The sequence below is a fragment of the Cyanistes caeruleus genome, chromosome 3, assembly GCF_971803275.1.
Source record: "Cyanistes caeruleus chromosome 3, bCyaCae1.hap1.1, whole genome shotgun sequence".
NCBI classification, from domain to species: domain Eukaryota; kingdom Metazoa; phylum Chordata; class Aves; order Passeriformes; family Paridae; genus Cyanistes; species Cyanistes caeruleus.
In genome coordinates, this window is record NC_141703.1 from 111,161,072 (window position 1) to 111,173,988 (window position 12,917).

Sequence of the window (12,917 nt, forward strand, 5' to 3'; positions counted from 1 at the left end):
TTATATTCAGGATTTTCTATTCAAAAGTGTGAGTCCATGAATTTATAAGTACTAGATTGAGATGCTTCATCTTTCAGGCATTATGCACAGTGCCAAATTTGAGATCCACAGCTGATTTTCCTCTTTACCTCCTCATTGCCCTCTTGAAAATGTAGGCTTTTTTGTGCTGAAAGTTGTGATATTTCTATGATCAGATTATCACAGACAAGAGAGGGAACAGGGAAACAATTTAACATTTCCCTTGTTGGTGGGGAGGTGTTTTTTTATTATAATTTGGGATGGGGAGACTATGGAATCTCAGATATGTGCAAAAGCTGTGGGGAGAAGCAAAGTAATTGAATATGAAACAATGCAGTAAAATCCAAAACTAATGGCTGCTACATTGAACTGAGTATTTGTGCTCATTTCTAGTTCTAGACTGATTTCAGCCATGCAGGAAAATGACCTGCAATGTCACAGCTGACATTTCAGTCAAGATGTTTGTTCAAGAAACACATTTGTACTGAAGTAAATAAATAAAGCTTTGATTGAATATTTTGACCACTGTAAAGATGTTTTTCTAAGTCTCTTGAAAAGACATTTTTCTTTGTTGTTTTGCCATGGGTAAAAATGCCTTTTTGGTGAAAATTGAAATATTTAGACACATTATTATGAAACAAAGGTAATAATTTTCTGTTCTGATTCACATATCTATGTTAGTTCATTCAGGTGCTGAACATCACTTGGGGGTCTGTTGAGTGTTCAAAATTACCACTGTTTTTAAAAACATAATATATAAACAAATTAGTATTGCTGTGACAGGAAAGCAAAGCCAGCATCTTTATCTTTTCAACACATAGCGTGTAACTGTTGAAAGGAACTGATCTGTGATTTGCTGAAAAGAAATGTGATTTTATTGCCATTCCTAACTTGTGGTTTTATGTAAATGTGTCTGCCTTGATGGGTGTGCCAGTGCTGTCAGGGCTTTGTAGGCAGAAATAAAGGTTTGCATCTTCAGCCGTGGTCATCTGCAGCTCTTGCTAAGCAGGAGATGTGGTTGGCATTCGGAGGAGAAAAGTGATTCTGATGAGGCAAATGGAAGCAATGCTTTCCTGGAGGTTTTCCAAAAGGCATTACTGGAGAGATGTGGGCAACTGAAACCTCATCAGAACAATTCTACACCGTGTCTGCTTTGGCATTTGTGAGTCTCTTAGTCCAAGACGTATTTTGATGGCAATTGCCTGGATTTAGGCCAAGGCTGGAGATACATGTTAAACTGGAACACAAACAGCACAAAATGAGAGAAAAGAAGACAAAGGGAAAGCAGAAATACATTACATACCTCAATGCTTGTCATACATCTTTCATATTTAGGTTTGATTCCATTCTAGAATGCACAAAACAAAAATATGAAACTGTTTTCAATTGAATACTGAGACTGGCTCAGTATCAATGCTGACAAACAAATGCATCATCTTAGTGTTGCATGATGTTCTTAAGGGTGAAAACATAAAGTGATTCAAAAGTACCTCTTCCATGTCAATAATTAAACCATGCAAATTTGTATGAAAATGAAACCTTTCGTAAAAAAACATTTTAAACTGAGATGCTTCAAAATAAAACTGAACTACCAAGAATTGCAAGAGTTCATCTTCATGAAAGTTTGTTTTGCTTTAGTGTGGATGTATTGTATTACTTCAGATGCACCATCCCCAGTGGGGATTGATGAATTTTAATTCATTTATCATTGATACAGAATATGATGTGATATGATATATGATATCTCAGCCTTCATTTTTAAAACAAGTATTCTTCCCATCTGGACTTGTGAAGTGGGCTTGCATTCTTGCAAGATTCTGGTAGACCTTATTTTACCTCTTCCCACTTGAATAAATCCTCTTTCTGCACAGACTGTGTGAGAGCTTGTATGAAAACTGTTCACATCAGTACTTCCTACAGAGGCAATAATTTCCTGACCTCTTCTCGCTGTTATTTAAATGATGCATCACCAAAGCCACTGGCCTTTTCACAGGCATGGTGTGTTTATGCTGTGGAGTAACCTTGCTCTCGATTAAAACAAACTTTTCTTCATGTTTGGTGTTATAACAGAAATGCAGGTTTTCAATCTCCAGCTAACCTTTGCTTGACTCAGCTCTTTAACATAGAATTCTTTATTATTCCAATCTTCATCTCCTTCATGTTTACAATTCCAATCCTTTCCTTTGAGTGTTTCTCCCAGTTTTGTTTTCTAAGAAATTTCATTGCAGCCCTTGTCCCAAATGTCTGGGTGATGTGTGGATATAATAAATAGCATGAAGTATTTTGGGAACTGGGTGGCATTCAGAACTGTGAGTCTCCAAAGGAGAATGTCACCATTCCTACCTTGATGAATTTATCACTCACTTTAAGGAACTTGTTCTAATTTATAAAATCTTCATTTCAATGATGAACTTATTATTAGAATTTTTATTTTTCCTGAAGAAATAGGTAAGATTGTTTTCTCAGCTGCAAAGGTTTTGCCCATAAACCTGTTTATGTGTTTTTTTACTTTTACCTCTTTCCCATTCCCCAGTTTTCTTCATCAAAACTTTTATTTTAAAGCTTTTGGGGCTCCTTGAAAGCAGCCAGCCTGACTTGCATTCCTTTCCCTCTTCCCACCTGCTTTTTTACATTGGTTTTATTTTAGGATGATGCTATGTTTCCCATAATAAATTAAAATACCAATCTTTGGTCTACAGTTTTTTGTCTAAATTTGTGGGTTTGGAATTATCTGGTCAGAATGTTGTGTTTTAAAGTTTTGCTTGCACATCAATTTGGGATTACTTATTTTTACACTTCATGGTCACCATCATCTGTTGCGTACTGAGTGTTTTATTGTGTGGTTTCCATACGTTATCTTTAAGTATTGCTGCCTCATCATTGTGCACATTTGCTTACCATTTTATTTTTTTTATGGCTGAACTATTTTTTGCCTTAATTTTTAATGCAGTGTTTAACTTGGTCTGCCTATGTGCAGTTTTTGCTCTATTTGTGATTTTCTCCGTCTCTAAGACATAATTTTCCTTTGTAAGTCATTCCTCTGTTGCTTTATAAACCCTCTGCATATCCAAGTGTTCCATTATAATTCCATTTTATAAGTCCTGGTATGTCAACAATAATTAAAAAGATGGATTTTATTCATTACATTGCTATCAGATATTGAATGTTTTGGGTCTTATGAGAGATATTTTGAAAACACAAAGATTGTGCCCTGTTTTTTAAGCTGTTCTTTTTCTTAACAATCAAGTAATTAGACTTCTGGAAATATGTAGATATAGTCATTAATTAAATGGAAAAACAGAATGCCCATGAGGAAACAAATAGCAGACTAAATTTCATCCTGACTGAAACTAGGCTGATTACAGTATAAAAGGTATTTCATGGAGGATTCTTTTTCCAAGTATTAAGTCATGGAGGGCAAGGAAGACAAGAGTGATTCTTGCTTAGCACCTCGTTCAGGGGCTGGAACGGAACACCTTTTGCTGTGCAAAGTCATCTCCTGCTCCTGGACTTTGACTCAAACACTCTTGTCCTTTCACCTTTGGAAATGCAAAAGTCAAACCTCTGTGAGCAAATGCACACACCAGCATGGTGTAGTTTCCTCCTATTTTTTTTTTTTTCCCCACCTTAATTCTGATCTTCCTCCTTAATTCCGACCTTCAATCTTATTGCAGACATTTATTTAAGGAAAAAAGCAACAAAATAAGTATGAGAGCAAGAGGGAACATTGCCTTTCTGTGTGCACCAGTTGAAAAATCCCAAAATGCCTGAGGAGAAGCAGCAGAGGGGAATTTCCCTGGTGAAATATTTTTTTTTATGCTTTTAGTTTTTCGTGGCAAACTAAATACATTTAAAAGCCAACACTGAAATCCTGTCTTTTGTGTTTTAAATGTTGATACCTGGGAAAGTATGGTGATCTTTGTAAGAATGGGTTGTCACCTCTGATCTCTCCTTGAGGGTTCTTTATCTTCTCAATAAAGATAAATTGCATTTCTTGGTGCTTCTGAGATTTTGTTTGAATCTGGTATTGCTAAACCACATAGTGCATCCAAATTATAACATGTTTTCAATAGTGTTCTCCAAACAGGATTTTTATTTTCCCTACACACCTGAAAGTCTCTCCACCTCTGCATTTTTTTTATTCAATCTTGCTGATATTTTTAAGATAATCTTCCCTTTTAGGTCAACACAACAAAAACCCAGTCATGGCCATAGACTGTGGCAGAGGCTTAGCAAGGACATGAGGACATCTTGCCATTCCTGAGGCCTCCCCTGTCATGTGGACTTTTAAACAAACTTCTCTGCCTAGTTAGACCCAGAAACCTCCTCCTGTGTTTTGGGGTCTTTGACATAATATTAGCATAATATTTAGTGAATCATTAGGATGAGAACAATACTGGCTTATTAAAGTCACTGGCACTTCAGCATTTGTGACTTCGGGGTCATAATGTGAAGTGCAAGTTTCATGTAATTCCCCTTTCTATTTGTTTGAGGTTTTTTTAAAATGTGTAATGAACAGAGTTGAGAAAGAGAAAATAGTTCACCAGCAGAAAGAGAAAAATAGCCAGAAAGCATGGAATAATTGCATTTTAATGTATATACACTGTAAGAAATTTTAGAAACGCTGTCTTTTGCTCAGTAAGAGTTGAAAATATTCAAACATAAAATTTCTTATTTGGGGAAGGTCAAGGGGGTGGACCAGAACCTGCTTCTTCACACTTAGGTTCAGTCCAAGTTAACTGGAACCTGTTTTTGACAAAACTGACAATATAAGGATGCTCACCAAACCTTTGAGCTTTCAGTCACTTAAATTACTCTGCTTAGCCCTTGTGCCCAATTTTCTCTGGTAAACATTAATGAGGTTTGATTCTCTGGATTCTACTTGAAGATATAGTCTAGATGCAGTTCAGGACTGGGACAGGTGTGGGGGTTTGATATAACCAAAGGTACAGTGTTTTCCTGAATTTCTTGCCTTCTCTTGTATCAAGTGGGAGTTTGAAGAGTTTTATTCAGTTGTGGTTTTTTGGTGTCTCATTTGAGTCTGGAGATGAGCCAAAGGATGTTTTTCCTTTCCTGACAGTGTAGATTATAACTTGTGGGAGGACCATCTTTCTTTGTTCCTTTTTTTCCCAAAGCAAAGAAGAATCACAGAATTGTTTAATCCACCCCCTGCTCAAACTTGTCTAGGATGGTGTCCAGGGGTACAGGATGGAGAGTCAGCAGCCACCCTGGGCATCCTGCTTCAGTGTTTGGCCACCCTCATGGTAAAAATGTATTTTCTTGCATTCAGATGAAAATTCCTCCATTTTAATTTGCGCATTTTGCCTCCTGTCACTGGGCTCCACAGAAGAGAATCAAGCACTCAAGTATGTCTCATCTTTACTGGTTAGAGGGAAGGCATCACCTTCCTCTGCCTAGAGTAGAGAAAGTCTATTTAAAAAAAACAAACACCCAAAGTACCCAAACCAAAAGAAAAATATTTCATGTACACAGATGTATACTTCAGAACTTGGAAAACCACTTTGTAGCTCCATTCCCCACTAACAAAAATCAAAGAAGACAAGGAAGGGAGAGACAACCATACCATTTTATGATGACTTTATTGTGCTACTTCCTCTGAAGTATTCATTCTCTCAGAAGTTCTAATCCCTTTATCCCTGCAGCATTTTGTATGAAAGTTACATTAAGTGTATCCTGAGACTGCATAATGATTGCAGCTGGATTACTAAGGGCATGCAGTAAGCCTGTTTCATGGGGGAAGCAGGGCTGCCTAATCAGTTCCTTTAAAACCCTTTCAGTAACCCCTGGAGTTTCACTTGCCTTCAGGTACCTGGATGTGACCTCCTGGAGAAACTTCACTGTGTTCTGTATTCTGCACATGTTAACATGTCAGCAGCTTCAGCTTTAGTGGCTGCCAGTGGAACAGCTTTTAAATAAAAATGAAAATCGATTTTCATTTAACAAGTAAATCATATCCTTAAAAAAAAAAAAAAAGGCAGCAAGCTATTTAAAATAATTTTGTTCCTAGCACTACAACTGCGTGAACAGTATCTTGCACAGTATAACTCTCTGCCAATTGTTATTGTGAGATTTGCAGTTTTTGTGCTGAACTTCAAAGTTCAGGATCCACCAGGTGTCCACGCTGTTCACCTGAGCCAGACAAGCAGTTTTATTCAATTTTCTATTTGATTTTTTTAAATTTTGGGTTTTTTTTAAGGGAAGGAACTCGCTTTATTGTGGCTAACTGCATTTTGATGACTGGAAAACATTTAAATACTGCTGGGTTTGCAGATTGCTGTGGGGGAGGAGGTGTGAGTGGCATTCCTAATGACTCCATGTATTTCAGTCCAAATCTGGAGCTGGCCCCCTTGCTGTCTCCTTACCCATTCCCTGTCCCAGGAATCATTTATCCTTCTCACTGTGGAAATGTAAGGAATCCTCAGTGTGTTGCACAGCTGGTCTAACAGAAGACTGAGTTGCCCATACACTAAACCCAGTGATTGATATCCAAGGTTTTCACCTAGCAAAGTGCAGTTTTCTTGCATAATTACAAGAATTATGTGCAGCACTAAATCTATTCCCTGACTATGAATTGAAGGGTTGTTCTGACTGAGTTATGAAAGAAATTAGAAACTAATTTGTGGAAACAACATCTGTTGTACACAGGCAAAAAGGCTTTTAGAAGAAGGAAAGAGAATTTATTTCCCTCTTTTTGCAATTATTTATAAGACAAAAGGAGAAAACCTGAAGTATCAGAGTCAGTAGTTTTTGTGCAACACATGTTTATGTACACAATCTCATTTAGTGAAAAACAAGAGCTCTTGATTTAAATACACCCAGGGACATCAGGAAGGATGTGTGGAGGAAGATACAGAAAGTAGGAACCCCTTTCCATGCCTGATTGGCACATGGTCTGTTGAACTGGTGAGATATTTGTCATTAATGTCACAGATCTGAGATGAGGTTACTTGGTAATTAACACTGCCAGAGACTAGAACAAAAATGATGAAGACTGCTTGAGTTCTGGGAATTTTCCTCCCCCACCTCCCAAGCAGCCTCTTTCCTGAGGTGGAAGGTAACCCAGCACTTTGCACAGAAGAAAATGCTTTTCCTACTGCATTAGATAACATTTACCTAACTTTGGCAAGGTTGAATACAGTATCAATGTAATTCCCTCATTCCCTTTTCACATTTCCAGAAAGAAAAAAAAGGAAAAAGCTAATTTTGCATTTTTACCTGGGACTTGCAAATAGTTAGCAGAGAACAAGTATGGAAATTCACAATTTGCATTTTTTCTTCCCTTATACTCCTTTCAAAGACAACATGATATGACCAGTGATATGAAAAATTTGGAATGTGGTGTGGTGCCTATTGTAGCTGTTATAGGAGGTGGCACAGGTTCCACAGGTTCAGTGTAATTTTTATTTACACAAAGAAGATGTCAAGGATATTGGAGGTCAGCTATCAGTCCTGGCTAATTTAAAGCTGGAGGGGGTTTTTTGCAACTGCAAGTGACATTTATATTTGCAATGGAAATGCACCCTCTGTGAGAGTGCAAAAAGTCATCACCAGGATTTGAGGCATGAGAGGGGCAAAGAGTAGGGAAGAGTCAAAAATGGCAGGACTGTTATCATTCCAAGTGATTTTAAGGAAAAAAAAAAAGTGTTTTTTAGTGGCTGTGAAAGAAATGACTTGGTTTACAAGAGAAGATGAATTCATTTTTTGTCCTTGTGAAAGTAAAACTGATGATGAAACATTAAGAAGAATATACTGAATGAAGAAATAAACTATTGCATAATCTCACTAAGGTGCAGCAGTACCCAAATTATGGATGAGAGTGAGGAGATCAGGGATCATGGATGTGGCTGTGTCTCAGAAATGCTTCCTCAGTACAAATACTCGAATATTTTTATCTTTGCAGTCATCTTTGCTGCTTTTTTTTTTTTTTTTTTTTTTTTTTAAATAGCGTATTATCTGGCCATTTATTTGAACATAGCTGGTTTTGCTTCTGCAAATGCTTGAGGCTCCTGCTTGGTGTCCACCATTAATTACAGGATAAATGTCATCACTTTCATGGAAGTGATCAGTGTGATCAGGTATTGTTATTGCTAGTGGTAAATGAACTATGCTATTGCTTCTAAAATGCAGGTTCTGTAGAAAGCTGGAACAGCAACCCTTGAAAGCAACAATTTTCCTGAAAATTCCAGCCTGGCATAGACTCCTGTGATAGAAATAAAGAACTGAAACCAAGAAAAGCTGAGGAACCATTGTAATTATCTTCAGAAATAGTGAAAGCTACTCTAGGTGTTAATTAAAGCAAGGACAACATATTTGCATTGGATAATGTGATTCCTTATTTTTTTTTCCTCTGATCAACAGCTGCCTTCAGAATTTTTACCATTAAAAGTTTACTGGTTACAGTCCTCAAGACCACTCCTTTGTTATTTCTTTCCTTCTTTCTCATGACAATTTAGATAAGAACAGTCAGCTTGAAAGAACTCTGAACATTTACAAGAATTAATTACAGGAAAATAAACTTTGGCAGCAAGGAAAATTGCTGCCTACCAGCAGAAGGAATGTCTCAAGTGCTCAATTCAGGGGTGCACCAAATATTCTTTGAATGCTCTCCTGGTATTTAACATGAAGTTTTGCTCCACAATCTCTGAGGAATGTATTCAAACTGTTGGGTGGCCATGCTACAGTGTCTGTCTTTCTCCAAGTTTCTTCACTTTGTTTAAAATTTAAGGTTTTCCTGCAATTCTCTTTTTGTGGCTAATTATCCAGCTGTACAGCTGCTAATGTCAAGTAGTGGTGTGTTAATGTTTAATTTTCAGGTGGACAATGAGAAATGTAAATCTTCTGTGATTTACTCTGCCTTAGTGTTATAATTGTGACCCTCTTGGTTGTTTTTTTTTCACTCTGTTTTCCCTTGGTTAGCTTCAGAATAGTATTTTTCAGAGTTTTCTGAACTAAAGATCTAAAATAATATGGAAAACAAGCTCTAAGATAATTCCAATATACATATATTTACAATTCCTGTGAATAATCCAAATGAATTCTGTAATCCACATTGAGTTGAGTAATAATTCCCTCCAATTTGCCAGATATGTAAATGAACAAACAGTTTTTATGGTTATAGAGTCACAGTAATCTTGTAGAATGCACAAGGAGGAGTAAAAGCAAGCTGTCCTGGTCTAATATTGCCACAATTTTTAGTCTTCTTACTATTATACAATAAATTCATGTAAGAGCCTAGAGCTAGGGCACTAAATATTAATATTGCAATATAAAAAGATATTGGCACATTTACCATTACCTTTAATTAAATAGCTGCAAAGAACATCTAAATATTGCAATATTTTTTAATGCAGAGCTGTCAGATACAGATATGAAAATGTATTACACTGGAGTCTTTCCACTGTACTTTGTGCTTAAAGAAATTCATTTACAACTTCAGGCCAGACTACCTACACCTAAAAAAACCTCTTCTGCCACAAGCCTACTCCTGATGGTTCCTGATCCCTGTGAGGATGGAGCTGGGTGGCAGTGGGAAAAAAGGGTGCTGGAAGAGAAAGGGGAAGCCCTGCCAGCTCTTCCACACTGAAACATTTCCTAATTAATCCTTCCTTGTTATTTACAGACAGATTTTATGGACTCTCTGCATTATAGAGAGGAACATCTGCATCCTCAAGTGCCTTCTGTATTTCAGAACATTAGAAATATGAAAAATAGGCATTCTCAGAGATGCTAATAAAACAGTTACATTCATTGTAATATTCTCCCCTGCAATTTTAGGCCAAAATGCAGTAGTAGTTTCTACTACTACTACTAAAAAGTCATTTCTTTTCATGAACTATATCTCTGTGATAGGTGTTCAGTAGGTTTCATTTAAGAAGCCACTGGGTTAGATTTGTTACTGGAAGGACTTGCAAATGTTTGACTTAGAAGAGGAGGAAAATATCCTTTCAAAAGATTGACAGTGAGGAAAAGAGATTGAACTTTCTCTTAGTGGGACTGTTCTTCAACCAGATCAGGTCCCTTTGCTCTCTCCCAGCCCCAGGATGGTTCCTCAGGAGCAGAACTTAAAGGTATTTGTCTGCTGTTGATGGGGATATGAAAACTCTGATTTGAACTGAGCCAATCCAGAATGATTTATCAGTTCCAGTAATTCCCCAGCTGGGGAAAAAAACCAAAAATGTGGTGCATACCTATTACAAGTTTTTTAATTGTTTGGTTTTTATTGTTGTTCTCAGGTAGCAAAAAAAAATTCAGAAAGAGCAAAAAAAGTGAGATTGAAGTCTCTTTGATACAAGGTGTTAACTCTTGCTATGCTTTTCTCTTGGAATACTTGGAGTTTTGCAATGAAATACATACAACCTTATGATTAAGTCCAAAGTCTATATTTTACTTTAATGTTAAACTCTCAGCCAGGTAAGTTTGTTGGACGTTTTCTGCCTGATTTGTGGCAAGTTTTATTCCTGCCTGAAGCCCACCAGGCTCTGAATTTCCAGCTGGAACACAGATTCCCTGAGAGCATCACTATTCCTTGTATCTGCATCCTTCACTCTCCCATCTGATTCCCAGCCACTGTGAATTCCTGGCCTTGCTTTGGAAGCTGATCACACCTGTAATAACATTAGAAAAAAGCCAAAGATGTGGATTTAAAGCTGTTGTACGGTGTTGTGGGGATTCCAAGCACAGAAAGCTCTCAAAATCTTGTGTATGCAAGCTTAGACATAGACATGAACACAGGGTTTGATTCAGGACCTTAGAGAGAGCTTCCAGATTTAGAATCATAAGTAAGAATGTCAGTTTAAATAGAAAGAAATGAAGTTAGGTTGTAGGAAGTTTTAAGGGTTTAAAGTTAAGATATAGAAGTAGTTAAAAAGAGATAAAGAAGTTTAAGGTATAATAAGTAGTATTGTGTGTCATTTTATGATTGGCTAGGTCTGCACTGCAGCAGAGACATATAAAACAAAATAATTAACTACTGGTGTGAAAGCAGAAACATTCATTTGTGTCAGAAGTTTACTGGCTAAATAACCTTTAAAAACCCCCCTAACCTGTGGTCTTGTGACCACTGACCAGGAACATCTGGTGGACATGGTGAAGACGCTCTCACAGCTTCATGAGACTGTAGAAGAACAATAGTTCATGTCTTAAAGCGTCTCCCTGTGGTTCCATCTCTCTCAAAAATCTCACCAATATGGTGTGAAAGATATTTTTGATACCTATTCCCTTGAAAATATGCATTTGTTTATATGCTAAAACCTTCAGGGCCCAGAAATTGAGTTTTAAAAGTTGTGCTATCTTTAATCTGATTTCTGTGTTTCTGAATTTCCGTGCTGCCTGCTTTTGGAGGCTCTCTGCTGTTGAAATGCATTTGTAAATTGGCAGTGAGATATTTACATAAAATGCAGTCTCCAAAAATAATAAAAATACAAATCATTTAAAATGGGTGCCTAATTGCTTTAGGACTTTTTTATGTGCCCCACAGTACATGAGATCAATTTTAATTCTACGGGGGTTCCTTTGATGAAATGGGGAAAGCATTAAATGTGTTGCAAGTTTATACAAGATTTCACATGGATAATCGGGAAAATGAGTTGCAAATTTGGTTCTTATGACAGCTATTCATCAATATATAGAATTGTTGAATAAAAATATGAGAGCACCCATTCACAGATAATGAAAACTTTTCATATTGCCCTTTATTGTAATAGTTTCACTCAGATGAAGAACATTTACTGTCTTTGTATGTTGTCTTGATGGTTCTGCTTTTAGTGAGTTGTTGTTTTTTTAATGTAATAGGTTGAGTTTCATCTCTGTTTTTTTAAGTATGTATATATGTGTTAAAACTCCAGAAGTTTCCCAAATCCTGCAAATTCTTACTTACCTGGTAAGTTTTATTTAATTCAGTAGGTCCTTACTCCTCTGGAGAAGGAGCCGCTCACCCGGGGTCTGCGCTTTCTGTGAGCTTAAAATATACCTGAGGATTATAGTGCTGCATCATTTTCTAATTTAACAGGCAGGAAAACCTTCAAAGGTCTGGAAAACAAACCTGCTGTGGATTTTGATGGTGATAAAGTGCAGAAGTGGCTGTGGTCTCCTGTGAGACAGCATCATGTTGAAGGGCAAAGGGAGAATGGAAATTCTGCTGAAGCAGCAAGAGAGAATTCTTCAGGGAAATGATAGGACATTTTGATTAAACCAGTTGAAGAACAAATTTCTCTTGTTAAGAGAGGTCGGGGGGAATTGTTTCAGCTTGCTGGTGTTCTCTCTCCCCCCTTTGGCTTCTCAAAGTTACTGAAGTGTGTAGAGGTTTTTTTAATCTTTTTTCAAGATTTATGTGTCCACAACCTGGTTAAAGCATCACCTGTGCTGCCCTGAACAGTAGGTTATTATTCACAAAGGGGGATGGTATTTTGAGCTAAAAATATTATTTTCTGCATAATTCTACCATCAGTTCTTCTAATGCTGTTTTTAAAATTTTATTTTCTTAGAAAAATATTGGAATAATGATAGTGTTGAAGCTCATTTGTTGTGTTATAATGATGTGTCCCTATCAAAATTGGTGTGCCACAGGGCTAGTGAGTCTGTACATGGAATGGAAAGAGGGTTGTGTCCCAAATTTGCTGAAGGTTCCTTGCCACGGAGCAGTGGCATGTGAGAAATGTCCTGGTAGGTCAGATCAGAGCTGTTTTCTTGGAAGATTCAGTGGAGGAATGGTTTATCCTCTGTGGCAAATAAATCTTGTCTGCTCAAATGGAACAATAATAGGGGCAAGCTGTCTGGCACCTCAAATGTTGCATTGCACTGTCCTCATGTGAGCAGAGAATCAATTTCCAAGTGGGACTGGAAACAGAGAAGTGAAAGAAAATTTTATGCTTAATTCTGCC

General features: G+C 37.1%; 1 long non-coding RNA gene across 3 annotated transcripts in view; it reads left to right on the forward strand.

Moving 5' to 3' along the window:
- Positions 1–12,917, forward strand: part of LOC111942041 (uncharacterized) — a 242,772-nt gene that overhangs the window by 108,307 nt on the left and 121,548 nt on the right. The window lies entirely within an intron of this gene.